This window comes from Ahaetulla prasina, chromosome 2, assembly GCF_028640845.1.
Source record: "Ahaetulla prasina isolate Xishuangbanna chromosome 2, ASM2864084v1, whole genome shotgun sequence".
NCBI classification, from domain to species: Eukaryota; Metazoa; Chordata; class Lepidosauria; order Squamata; family Colubridae; genus Ahaetulla; species Ahaetulla prasina.
The window spans coordinates 72,057,858-72,070,707 of record NC_080540.1 but is presented as its reverse complement, the minus strand read 5'-3'; the positions used below and the strand labels follow the sequence as shown (position 1 = coordinate 72,070,707).

Here is a 12,850-nt window from a genome sequence, read left to right as displayed (position 1 = left end):
TTTGATGGAAATTAAAAATTAAAAAAAAAGGCACTGATGATTGTGTGGCTCAGCTGGGATCATCAGAGGCTTTTAAAAGCGTTTTTTACAACCTCTTCGGCCGAAGAGTTGTAGAAAAAAATGCTTTTAAAAGGCTCCTCTGACGATCCCAGCTGAGTTACCTGATCGTCAGAGGCTTTTTTTTCTTTTAAAGGCAAAAAAATGCTTTTAAAAGAAAATAAAAGCCTCTGAAGATCAGGCAACTCAGCTGGGATCGTCAGAGGAGCCTTTTAAAAGCATTTTTTCTACCTCTTCGGCCGAAGAGGTTGTAGAGAAAATGCTTTTAAAAGGGAAAAAAAAGTTGGCCACGCCCACCCAGTCACATTACCCCACACACACACACTAAGCCACGCCCACAGAACCGGTAGTAACAAATTTTACATTTCACCCCACCCTGCAACCTAAAGAAGCTGATAAAAAGGAAACAAACAACGATTCTGTCTTACGGAAGTCAGCTTAAGATAGATACGCAGGGCTTGTCGGACGTCCAGGGTATGCCACCGCAATGGGCCGGGTCAGGACAGAAGTTGGGTAAGATAAGTTCTTGCATTCTATGAAAGGGAGTGTTTATCTTGGGTAGAAAGGAAGGATCCAGGCGGAGCACCACTCAATCAGCGTGAAAGATGCAGTGATCACACCTTGCGGAGAGGGCAGCAATCTTGGAAATTCGCCTGGCAGAAATAATCGCCACGAAAAATGTGACCTTGCAAGAGAACAAGAGATGGAGACTAGTGACCCTCAAGGGTTCCTATAGGGCCCCCATAAGAGACCGCAGCACAATAGATAGGTCCCATGTAGGGTACCTGTATACCATGGGGGACATAAATTAGTCGCCCTGAAGAAACCTCCGTATGGTGGGGTGTTGAGACAGGGAATCACAAGTAACCCACAAGTTAGTACAGAAGAAAGAGCCACCACCTGCCCCTGCAAGGATAGCGGGAAGAGGCCGGTAAAGGCAGGCTGCTCTGGTAGCAAGCCTTCATCATTTGAAAGATCAGGGTCCCGGTGCTCGACCTCCTCAAGGAGCGATGCATGGCTCCCTTGAGAGGAAGCCAGTGAATCCGATCTCTCAAAAGGATTGCAGGTCATCCAGACAAGGGTCAGCACTGAAATCAGATGCAAGTGACATCTCAGAACAGCCGTATTGGACTGCTGAAACCCCACCGAAAGAGATTGTGTATGGCTCTGGAAATAATTTCCTGAATATTGTGAGGAAAGAAGAATCCCAGATCCAGGACAGAAGAAGTTCCAGCAGCCGCCAGGGAGCCTGCAGAATGAGGGTCTAGAATGGGATCCCGAACATAAGTCGCACTCCCAGCAGGTTATTGCGCTGGTATCAGTGCAGGTCCCCACAAGCCCGCCGTTGAAACTCGCAAAGGGCAGTCCCGGAGGGAGACCTAATCCAGAGTAGCTCCTGAGGAGCTATCATGGGAAATAGGCTCGACCACTGTACATGGATCTTCTCTGGCGAGCAAGGAAGAGGCCGCTTACTTACTAGCCCTATTGCAAATCTTTTGCAGGGCCTGATCCCTGAGCCTCTCATCCCATAAGGATGCTTTACTGTAGTGACATGTCTTGCGATGAGAGCAGGAGCCATGTCTGTCCTTGGCCTCGTCCATAGGAACTCTGGCCTTAGATGTCCCCAGACATGAGTCCATTGGGACCAAGTCAGCCCTTTTGGCTGCTTCAGCCTTCCGGCCGTGCTTAGATTTGCTCAGCGCCTTAGGCATTGCAGCAGACTTTGTGTCCAAGGGATATCTGGAGAGATCTATATTTATCTTGTATATAAAGTTAGTATTTTTTTTAAAAAAAAAGTGCTAAGGGCAATTCAGATCATGACCGGCAATGAAAAGGCCTCACAAAATGGCCTTGTGTAATAAATATGGAGGCCAAGGCCCTTGTGCTGCAGGCGCTTGAAGGGTACCAACTCAAAGGCTAAGGTGCTGATCTTGATGCTCAAATAGCCTGAAGGCGCTGTCCGTGGGACCCAAATGGTCCGATTAATAAAAAACAATCAGTAAGGCTGGAATAAACCAATTTAGAAAGTGCAGGCTCCTATTGCCCTGCAAAGTTGCGCTGGATAGATTAGAGTGTAAGGCTCAAAATGGCAGCTCCAAATTCCACAGTGGAGCGCAAAGCTCCAATGGCGGTCCGATTAATAGGAGAGCCTGAAGCTCTGGAATGTGAGGCTGGAAGGTGTAGAAGCGCCACCGCCAAGTCGGGGAAATGCCGGGCTGTCACCTGAAGCACAGGCAGGTGAATGGGAGCGCGACCAGCCTGGAGTGCGACCAGGAGTGCGAAGTTCCACGAAGTCTCTTCCTGCCAGAAGGGAGTGCTAAAGCTCCAATAGTCCTGATCCCAGCATCCATGGGAGCACAGAGCTCCATCAGTACTCTGGAACAACTGCAGTTCAACGGAAGCACCAGGGAATAATGAAAGGGTATTATACCTTGAAAAATTGAATAAATAAGGGAGCTGTGATCCACCAACAGGTGGCAGAGCCAAAGCCCTGCCCCTGGGATAGGCACGATTCAACCAGAATATGGAGTCAGCCTTCTCTACTCACAATACTAGAGAAGTAAAATCCAGAAGTTCACTAAGATAAAGCAGCAACCAAGAATCGGTGAGAGAAGCAATCTGAAACGTCCATCCAATTTGAAGGACTGAGTCAAAAGCTGGAAGCCCCTAGCAACAAGGGCAGGACTTTGACAACTCTGACAGACTCAGTCCTTCATCTGAACAGAAGTACAACCAATTCTTGGCTGCTGTCACCACCACTATGGAGAACAAGTAGATGTTTTAGAAATATAATAATAGACAAAATTCATTTTTGGAAAAATAATAGACAAAATTCATTTATCAAATTTAATCAGTGATTGAATTTCAATCATATACGGCTATATTTGTAACAAAACACGTTCTTATTTACAAGCAACTACTCTTTCGCACTCAGGAATTTAGGATTACAGGTGATTTACAATCACAATTGAGCCAAAATTTCTACTAGTAAGTGAGACATTTGTTAAGTGAGTTTTGCTTCATTTTATGACCTTTCTTGCGACAGTTAAGTGAATCACAGAAGTTCTTAGCTTAGTAATACAGCTGTTAAGTGAATCTGGCTTTCCCATGACTTTGCTTATCACAAGGTCACCGAAGGTGATTATATGACCCTGGGACACTGCAGCTGTCATAAATATGAACCAGTTGCCAAGTGTCTGTATTTTGATCATATGACGATGGCCGTAAGTGTGAAAATGGATATAAGTCACTTTTTTCAGTGGTGTTATAACTTTGAATGATCACTAAATGAACAGTTGTAAGTCAAGGACTACCTGTACTAATTAGCTAGCTAGCTAGCTAGCTATCCCAAAATGTTTAACTATTTGAATTGTTTCCTTTTTTTCACTGACATCATTGGTTTATCACAAAGTGCTCCTATTAAAGCACTTTCAAGAATGCAATGTAATACTCTTATCTGAATTCTATTTATCTCAGAAAGTGACCACAAAGTTATCACATTTTTCCGGTATCCTAAAGGCACTCACTGATAATATAAGTCAGGAGGTCAAGTAAGAACATCTAAAGAATTATTTTCACTACTTAACAAGGAATAGGAAACAATTCAAAGAGCCTTCAGAGATATTTTCAGGATTTGGGTTACTGATGGGCCAAATCAGTACCTGTAGATAAAGCCACCATGCCAAAATTATATGATAGCTGACATGTTTGAAAACTGTGCATATCTTCCTTTGCAGTCACAAAGGGAGTTAGAGGGTAGAAAAGAACTTTAACTTCACTAATACAGATCCAAGTAAGAAGGCTGAGGGATGGAGGAGCTCCTAAACAGATTGATTTCCCCTCCTCTATTATTTCTTCTTCACAAGTTGTCCATGTGTGATTTAAGAAAATAGGAAACAGGTTTACAGCATAAAAATAGTATCTGGTTTAGAAGTGATGTGTGCAAAAGCTGCCTAGGAATGAGATGAAAACCTGCTTGGCATAAACCCAAGCATATTGAGTTATAAGTTTATGCAAGGTCCAATAAGTTTACAAAAAAAGAAAGCAAAAGTATGAGAAATACTGGTCAAATTTATACAATCCATACTGGAAATGAAGCTAATGTGCCTTAATGGCTATGTTCAGCCAATGTAGATTTGTTATGTTTCCTACCATGAACTACCAGTGAATCTTATTAATTTTTTGTTTCCATTTAATTCAAAACCGAGTTGGCAAACATTTTCACAGCAATTAGAAGATACTAACAGCTTACAGGCTGCAAAAATTATCAGCAGAAAACACAGATCTGCAGACTCACAGAGTAGAGGTAGAGGAATTGCAACTCTTTTAACAGTTAATCGCTGGCTGACTTAATGTTTCTAATAGTATACAAGCAACCTAGAAGTTCAATCAAAACTGGTACCTACATGTTGTAGAAGTCTGCCACCACAAATGGTTACTAGAGTTGTGAAGCAAATGGAAAATGCCTAAAATATTTTCTCTTCCTACAACCAAACAGCAATTTCCAAACAGTTCATTTTTTTATATTGGAAATATTCCCTCACTCAATCTTTATCTATTAGGTTTAATGACGCCTAAAACCTAACTTTCCTTTTCCTTGTATATACAAACATTTAACATCTATAGTGCTTTATTTTCCAAATCACCGAAGTATGCTGGCTGTTATTATTTTGCAAGTAAAAGATTCCACTTACCCAAAATGAAAAAAAATCCATCCTTAAGCAGGAATCTTAATAACAATCCCCTAGAATTTTCCCATTCCCTAAATTTCTCCAGGAGAGACCAGAATTGCATGGCTCAGAAGAGAGATATCAAGGCAGGTGAAGAGATGTTAGCCATGACTGCATGATCAAAGTCTTGCCTCAGTTTTTACTTAAGGAGGGGTGTGGTTATTGTATGAAAAAGTGCTAGAACTATTATGACAAATCAATGAAGACCTCAAATATCCCTTTCTTGACTTGTTTTGGTATAAAAGGAGATAAAGACTCATTGAGTTGGCTTTCAAAATGCTGTTATTATACCATATAACAATGATGGCTAACTTTTTTGTCGTTGTGTGCCAAAAGTACATGCCTGCACCCATAAAGCAATGGTAGCGAGTGCACCTGCGCATGTGACCCCCCCTCTACCCCCACCACCTGTGCACGCAACCTCCATGCGCTACTCCACACGCATGTGTGTGCAATCCCCCCACCCAGTTTTGGGCCTAGCAGGCCTCCCTGCAGCCTCTTGACACCTAGAGCCCCTAGAGCTAAATAAACGGAGATAAAGACTCATGGAGTTGGCTTTCAAGATTCTGTTATTATACCATATATCAGTGATAGCTAACCTTTTCGTTGTCAAGTACCGAAAGTGCAAGCCTGCACCCATAATGCAATGTATGTGTGCTTCCCTCCACGCACATGCTGTTGTGTCTCGCTCGCTTTCCCCGCAGCCGGGTCCCTCTTATCTCCTGGCGAACGCTGATGAATGTCCTGGCATGCCTCCAGCCCCCAGCCCTGGCTCCATGCCCAGGCAAACGGAGCAACTAGACCCCTCCCCCTCCCCCACAGCATGTGAGCCTGAGGAATGTGAATTGCCAACAGCTGGAGCCTGGAGAGATCCTCGCTTCAGGAGAATTGATAGGCGGCGTCAGCAAAAGGAAGGGAGGGGCAGGTCTGGATAAGTGCTGAGTCATGGAGCCACACCCCATGGCCTATATAAAGGATCTGCTTTCTGGCATTCTCTGAGTCAGGCAAAGTCTACCTTGGATTGCTGAAGTCACTTCCTGGTCTCCTGCCTGCCTTGAGAACTTTGCTAGGACTTTGGCAGAGCTGCAGAGGCACGCCTGATACGGACTTCCCCGGCCCGGCCGTCAGCGGAGGAGTGGGACACAACACATGCACCCCCTGCGCTCCCCCTGCACATGCATGCATAACACCCCATTTTTGGTCCCAGGAGGCTGCAGGGAGGCCTGCTAGGCCCACCATGGACTCCGGGGGGCATGTCCGGAGGCAGGAGGTCATGTGCGCATGCAGGGGGGGTGACACCCCCCGTGGCCCGTTTTTGGTCCCAGAAGGCTTCAGGGAGGCCTGCTTAGGCTCAAAATGGGCCACAGGAGGTGCTGCACCCCCCTGCATGCGCACATGACCTCCTGCCTACTGGGCATGTGTGTGAATCTCCTACGTGTGCCCCCCTGGTACATTCGCAGCAAAGACCCAAAAATCAGCTGACCGGCGGGAAACGTGCACGCATGCAGTGTGGAGTTAAGCTGGGCGACAGCTCGCATGCCTGCAGAGGGCTCCGCATGCCATAGGTTCGCCATCATGGCCTTATAACAATAAAGGAGAGGCCCAATAGCCCTTACATTGCCTGTTCTATGATATGACCTGCCTCAAAGGGCTGACACACTTCCAAGCTATTTTCCTGCTAAGGATATTCTCCAAACTCCCTAGATTACAAAAAGCACGTCTGTTAATTTATACAACTTTGAGAAAGGCTCTAACTATTCTACAGCTTCTGCAGCACACAAAGTTCACCAATACCACTAACTTCTCACTTCTCCCTGGACTTTAGAGACTTTTGAAAGAAGCAATGATTTTTACTGTTTCTGCTAAGCATCTCCATAGTCCAACACATAGACTCTGTCGTGTTGTTATGTTCCAGAGGTCTTGTGGGAGATGTAGAACTAGTGGAAAATACAAATGAAAGAGTCACTTAAAATTAGTAAGATCTTATTCTATATGACCTTGTCAGGCTCCCAAAATTAATTTCATTGCAGAGCTGAACATCGTGAACACTTGACAGAATAGGTGAATATTTTGTACAAAGGATCTTGCCATTTGAGAATTCATGAATTCTGTCAGCCTCACATGGCTTCCTAAAGCAGCCCCCTCAGCACAAAATAGAAGTCTCTTTATTTTAAATTATTAGTGCAAAATAAACCCTCTATACTTTGGATAGGTTTACATCTTCGAAGATTAATAAATATTGGGTCTAACTACTAAGCTAGTTTCTCCTTGTAATATGTATTTTGCCCTTTTGCAGTTCTTAGCATAATCAACTCCACAACATTTCTGTCATAGTTCATTCACATTATCAGGAGTAAATTATCCAAAGAAGAGTGATGATGCCCTAATAAGATAAAAAGGCATTAATTGCTATGAACACACTGCAGGAGTCAAAGAATGTAACAAATGAAAGAACATTATGAATTAGTCTAAATAGAAGTGACATTTTCAATGAAAAAAATTATAGGAATGACCCCTAAGTACTACTGAGTAGACACAGGCATCCACATTCCTAAACACAGTAATACCCAAGTCACACGTATTATCATAACAGAAGCTCTGTCCTTTCATAGTTGTCTTGCAATGTTATACTCAAGTACGTATGGGGTATAGTTTGTATCTGGATGTGCATTTTGCTACCTGCTCCCTTCTTCCATCTTCCTCTGGGCGCCTACTAAGATTAAGGAATCATGTCCTCTGATCCATTTGTGTTTAGTAGACCTGGTGTATCTCAATCCAAATTTTTATGACTGAACTTTTGATTATAATTAGCTATCCAAAATGAGTGTTTATAACTTTTCAAAGAAATACTGTGTTGCATTTCAGTATTTAGATTTATTTAATCTATTTAGTTTGTTAATAATTTTTACTTCTTAAAATATACTGTCCATTTGGAAAACAGTGACTGATTTTTAAAACAAATTTTCAACTCAACAGGGCCTATATGCAGCAACTGACATTAAATTCCCAAAATCATGCTTTGAAATATACACGAGAACAAATGTAGTATCTCTAATATTTCTATGCAATGTTTTAAAGAAGCTGCATCTTTTTCTGAGATCTCATGATTGTATTTCAACAGGTATTGTGCACAATTATTTCCTTAAAGAAGTACAAAGAAATGTTACAATCAGAGCTCCTCATGCTCTGAATCCAAAACACTGTACAGTTCCAGTACACACTGGATATGCCAACGTCGTTTTCTACCACTGAGGCTGAAACCCAGAATAATGATGCATTTCTTACATTAAATGCTGTGGAAAAAAGGGAAAAAATAAAGACTGATATTTCTACAGTTCGACAACCGTGTTGGTGGTTCACCTGTTAAATTTTAATATATTTATTATAAGGGCAATATGATTAATCTTTTTAGGGATGCAGTGACTCAGGAGCTAGGACATTGAGCTTGTCGATCGAAAGGTCAGCAGCTCAGCGGTTCGAATCCCTAGTGCTGCTGTGTAACGGGATAAGCTCCCGTTACTTGTCCCAGTTTCTGCCAACCTAGCAGTTTTGAAAGCACGTAAAAATGCAAGTAGAAAATAGTGACCACCTTTGGTGGGAAGGTAACAGCATTCCGTGCGCTTTTGGCGTTGAGTCATGCTGGGCACATGACCATGGAGACGTTTTCGGACAGCGCTGGCTCTTCGGCTTTGAAACGGAGATGAGCACCGTCCCCTAAAGTCGGGAACAACTAGCACATATGTGCGAGGGGAACCTTTACCTTTACCTTATGATTAATCTTTTTACTTTTTTCAATTTTTTTAGGAATAATGCATTTCTGTCCTGTATAAATCCTAAAGCCATGGTAGCACAGTGGTTAGCCTGCAGTACTGCAGGCTCACTGCTCACTCCAGGAGTTCAATTCTGAGCAGCTCAATGTTGACTCATCCTTCCATCCTTCTGAGAGCGGTAAAATGAGGACCCAGATTGCTAGGGGCAATATGCTGACTCTGTATACAGTTTAGAGAGGGCTGTAAAGCACTGAGAAGCTGTATACGAATCTAAGAGTTATTGCTATCTATTAACAGATATAGAAATAATGGAAAGAAGACATACAAATAAAAGGCATATACAAAACAAAGCAAACAAAATGGTTCAGAAAATCTGAAGCAGAGATTTACATGTCCAAGAAATTACTAAAACAATACAAATCTTAAGGATTTTTAAACTTACATAATTAGTGACCTGGACTAATTGAGCAAAGAGTGGAATCTACATTTTAAACAATAAATAATTGTGCTTAAATGTAAATTACTGAAAATCAGGAGATAGCTGGATTGAAGAAATATTTGGGGTTTTTTTCCTGTGACAAAATATTTCTTTTTCTTCTTTGCTACCTAGCTGGAAAATAAGAGAAGTCAGCAAAGATTTTCTTTATCCTGGTAGAAACCACAGAGATTATGTCTTCTGACTATCTGAAGAAACACCCTTTAGGTTACATTAGTATTGGCCCTAAAAGGGACGCGGTGGCTAAGGGTCTAGGACGTTGAGCTTGTCAATCGAAAGGTCGGCAGCTCAGCGGTTCGAATCCCCAGTGCTGCCGTGTAAGGAACATTGGCTTACCTGAAGGTTCCTTCTATGTACGCTGCGTGAGAGTCCAAAGCAATGGGTTGTTAACTTCAGCTGATTGGCCAGAGACTGACTTGAATTTGTTTAAACATGCCTCCTCTTCCTGCTTAGCTCCAGTTTATTAACGAAGAACCGGTACTTGAGAAGACGAACTCAATTAGGAACTGGAAACAGACCAAGAACCTCCAGATCCCTGCATAGAACAAAGAAAACAATAAAGGAACATAGGGCGGGGTTGGACTCTCACGCAGCATACATAGAAGGAACCTTCAGGTAAGCCAATGTTCCTTCTCCTGTACGCTGCTTAGAGAGTCCAAAGCAATGGGATATACCCAAGCTAAATATCCCTAGGGTGGGGAACAGAGGAATCCAAATTGTCAGCGGCAGGAAGAACTCGCTGCAGGACCCTCCGTCCGAATGAGGCCTCGGCTGAGGCAAATTGGTCCATCTTGTAGTTTTTAATAAAGGGCGAGGGAGAGGCCCATGTGGCCGCTCTGCAGATGTCCAAGATAGAGGCTTGAGTGGCCCAGGCGGCTGTGGTAGCTGCACTGTGGGTGGAATGAGCCGTGATGCGGCCTGGGAGATGGTATTTCTGCTGGTCGTAGGCCATGGAAATACAGGCTTTTATCCACCTGCCTATGGTGGATGGAGATACTTTGGTGCCCAGAACCCTTGGTTGAAATGAAACAAACAAGGATTCTGTCTTCCTAAACGGAGCTGTTCTGTCGAGGTAGATACGTAAGGCCCTGCGTACATCCAGCGTGTGCCATCGACGCTCTGAAGGATGTTTGGGATGAGGGCAGAAGTCTGGCAAGATGACCTTCTGAGACCTATAGAACCACATGTTTATTTTTGGAAGGAATGTAGGGTCTAAACGGAGAATGACTGTTAGGGTGAAAAATGCATAAGTCCTTCCTGACTGATAGAGCAGCCATTTCGGAGATCCTGCGGGCGGAGGTTATGGCTATGAGAAAAGCTACTTTAAAGGTTAAGAGCTTGAGGCTGGAGGAGCTCAAGGGTTCGAAAGGGGATGCAGTAAGCATCTGAAGGACCAGGATTAGATCCCAGGTCGGATACCTGTGGACCGGAGGGGGACACAGATTGTAGGCTCCCCTTAAGAAACGGCGGATACGGGGATGTTGAGAAAGTGTGGAGGTCCCATCACAGAAAAGGACAGTGGCATGAGCTGCAACCTGCCGACGGATAGTGTTGATGGCCAAGCCTTTGTCCAATCCGTCCTGGAGGAATTGCAGGATCTGCTGAATAGAAGCAAAGTGGGGACTATTTGATGTCTAAGACACCAGCGGTGGAAGGATGACCACGTGGCCTCATAAATGCGCGTTGTGGATGGGCGTCTAGAAGCCAGGAGGATGGAGATGACCCCCGCGGAATGCTTTTCCTTCCTTAGGATCTCCCGGTCAAGTGCCAGGTGGCTAGTTGATAATATTGAGGCTCTGGATGAAGAATGGCTCCTTGGCGTAGTGAAATCTGATCTGGTGGAATTCGCCAATGTGGAGTGATGGATAGGCTCATCAGATTCGCAAACCAACTCTGACGAGGCCAGTAAGGGGCTATGAGGAAGACCTCCGCCATCTGTTCCAAGATCTTCTGAATGACCCTTGGCAGAAGAGGGGTCAGAGGAAAGGCGTAAAGAAGACCCCGGGGCCACTGACATCGTAGGGCATCTGTTCCTTCTGCTCCTGGGGTGTGGAACCTGGAGAAGAATCTGGGCAGTTGGTTGTTGGTCAGGCTGGCAAAAAGATCTATTATGGGCAGGCCGAATTTGTTTGTGATGGAAAGAAACATATCCGGATTTAGTTGCCACTCTGATTGGTCAATGGTGGTCCTACTCAGCCAATCCGCTTGTGTGTTGGCGACTCCGGATATGTGTGCTGCCTGTAGTGATAGAAGATGCCTTTCTGCCCACAGGCCCATCGCTGCTGCCTCGTTCATCAGGAGGCAAGAGCGGGTTCCCCCCTGATGGTTTACATGAACCTTTGTGGTTATGTTGTCCATCAATAACAACACATGATGGCCCGCTAACTGTGGTCGGAAGTGTCTTAGAGCCAGATGGGCTTCCCTCAGTTCCAACCAATTTATGTCATTTTTGAGGTCGTTGGGAGTCCAGCGACCCTGGGTCATCTGATCTAGGAGATGAGCACCCCAGCCGTAGAGACTTGCGTCCGTGGTAAGGACGAGGCGGTGATGTTCCAGAAACGAGCAGCCTTTTGCTAGGTCTGGGGACATCCATCACTGCAGGGATTTCCTGACCTTTGGGGGCAGGAGGATCCTGGTTTCTGTATGACTGGTGCCTGCCCTTTGGTTTGGCAGAAGTAACCATTGTAAGGGTCGTGAGTGGAGGCGTGCCCAGGGAACGATTGCAAGACAAGACACATCTTTCCCAGTAACTGGGATAACAACGATAGTGGGACCCGTCTGAGTGCCCTTACCTTCTTTATCGTGTCTCTGATGTTGTTGAAACGGTCTCGAGAGAGGAACACCTGGCAAGATCTGGTGTTGATTCTCGCCCCCAGATGGACTATGTCGAGTGATGGCACCAGATGGCTCTTTTCTCTGTTCACAGAGAATCCGTGACCCTGTAGAGTTTGAATTGTTACCCGTTAGTCCAGTAGCGCCTGTTGGAAGGAAAATGACTGGATTAATATACCGTCCAGGTAACACTGTATTTGGATGGGAATTGACCATAGGTGGGCCGCCACTGCATCCAGAATCTTGGTGAAGGTGCGAGGAGCAGATGAGAGGCCGAAGGAAGAGCCCTGTATTGAAAATGGGCCCCTGCATAGCTGAACCTGAGAAAGTGTCTGTGGGCTGGCCTGATGGGCACATGTAAATAGGCCTCTTTGAGGTTGATGGATGTTAGATAATCTCCCTTTCTGATGCTTCCCAAAATTGAACTGAGGGAGTGCATCTTGAATCTGCGATACTTGATGTGCAAATTTAGTTGTTTTAGGTCCAGGATGGCTCTGCTTCCTCCTGATTTCTTCTCTACTAAGAATAGAATGGTATAGAAGCTGGTCCCCTGATGAGGTAGGGGTACCGGTTCTATGGCCCTCATGGACAGCAGGTGCTGAATCTCTGCTTCCATTTGAGCCCTTTTTGGTGGACTCCTTGGGAATGGAGCACTGGATGAACCTCCTTAGGGGTTCGGAGTTGAATTCTAGAGTTAGGCCTAGTGTGAGTGTCTGGAGCACCCAGGCATCGGTGGTCGTGTTGTGCCAAATGGAAGAGAATTTGGCGAGGCGACCGCCGACGGGATCCTGATTGGTATAGTCATTTGTTTCTGTGATAAGGCCGGAAACCGGATCCACGGAAGGGGCGTCTGGCCTGTGGTTGTCTGGACCTGTCTCGGAAAGACTGTCTGTCAGGTGCTCTATCGGGGGGCGACTGGAAGGATCGTTGGTAAGCCAGGGATTGAAACCTGGGATCCTGGGAAC

At 44.8% G+C, this 12,850-nt stretch overlaps 1 protein-coding gene across 7 annotated transcripts in view; it reads right to left on the bottom strand.

Annotated features, from left to right (window-relative positions):
- Positions 1-12,850, bottom strand: part of SFMBT1 (Scm like with four mbt domains 1) — a 146,411-nt gene that overhangs the window by 83,945 nt on the left and 49,616 nt on the right. The gene's annotated exons all lie outside the window — the stretch shown is intronic.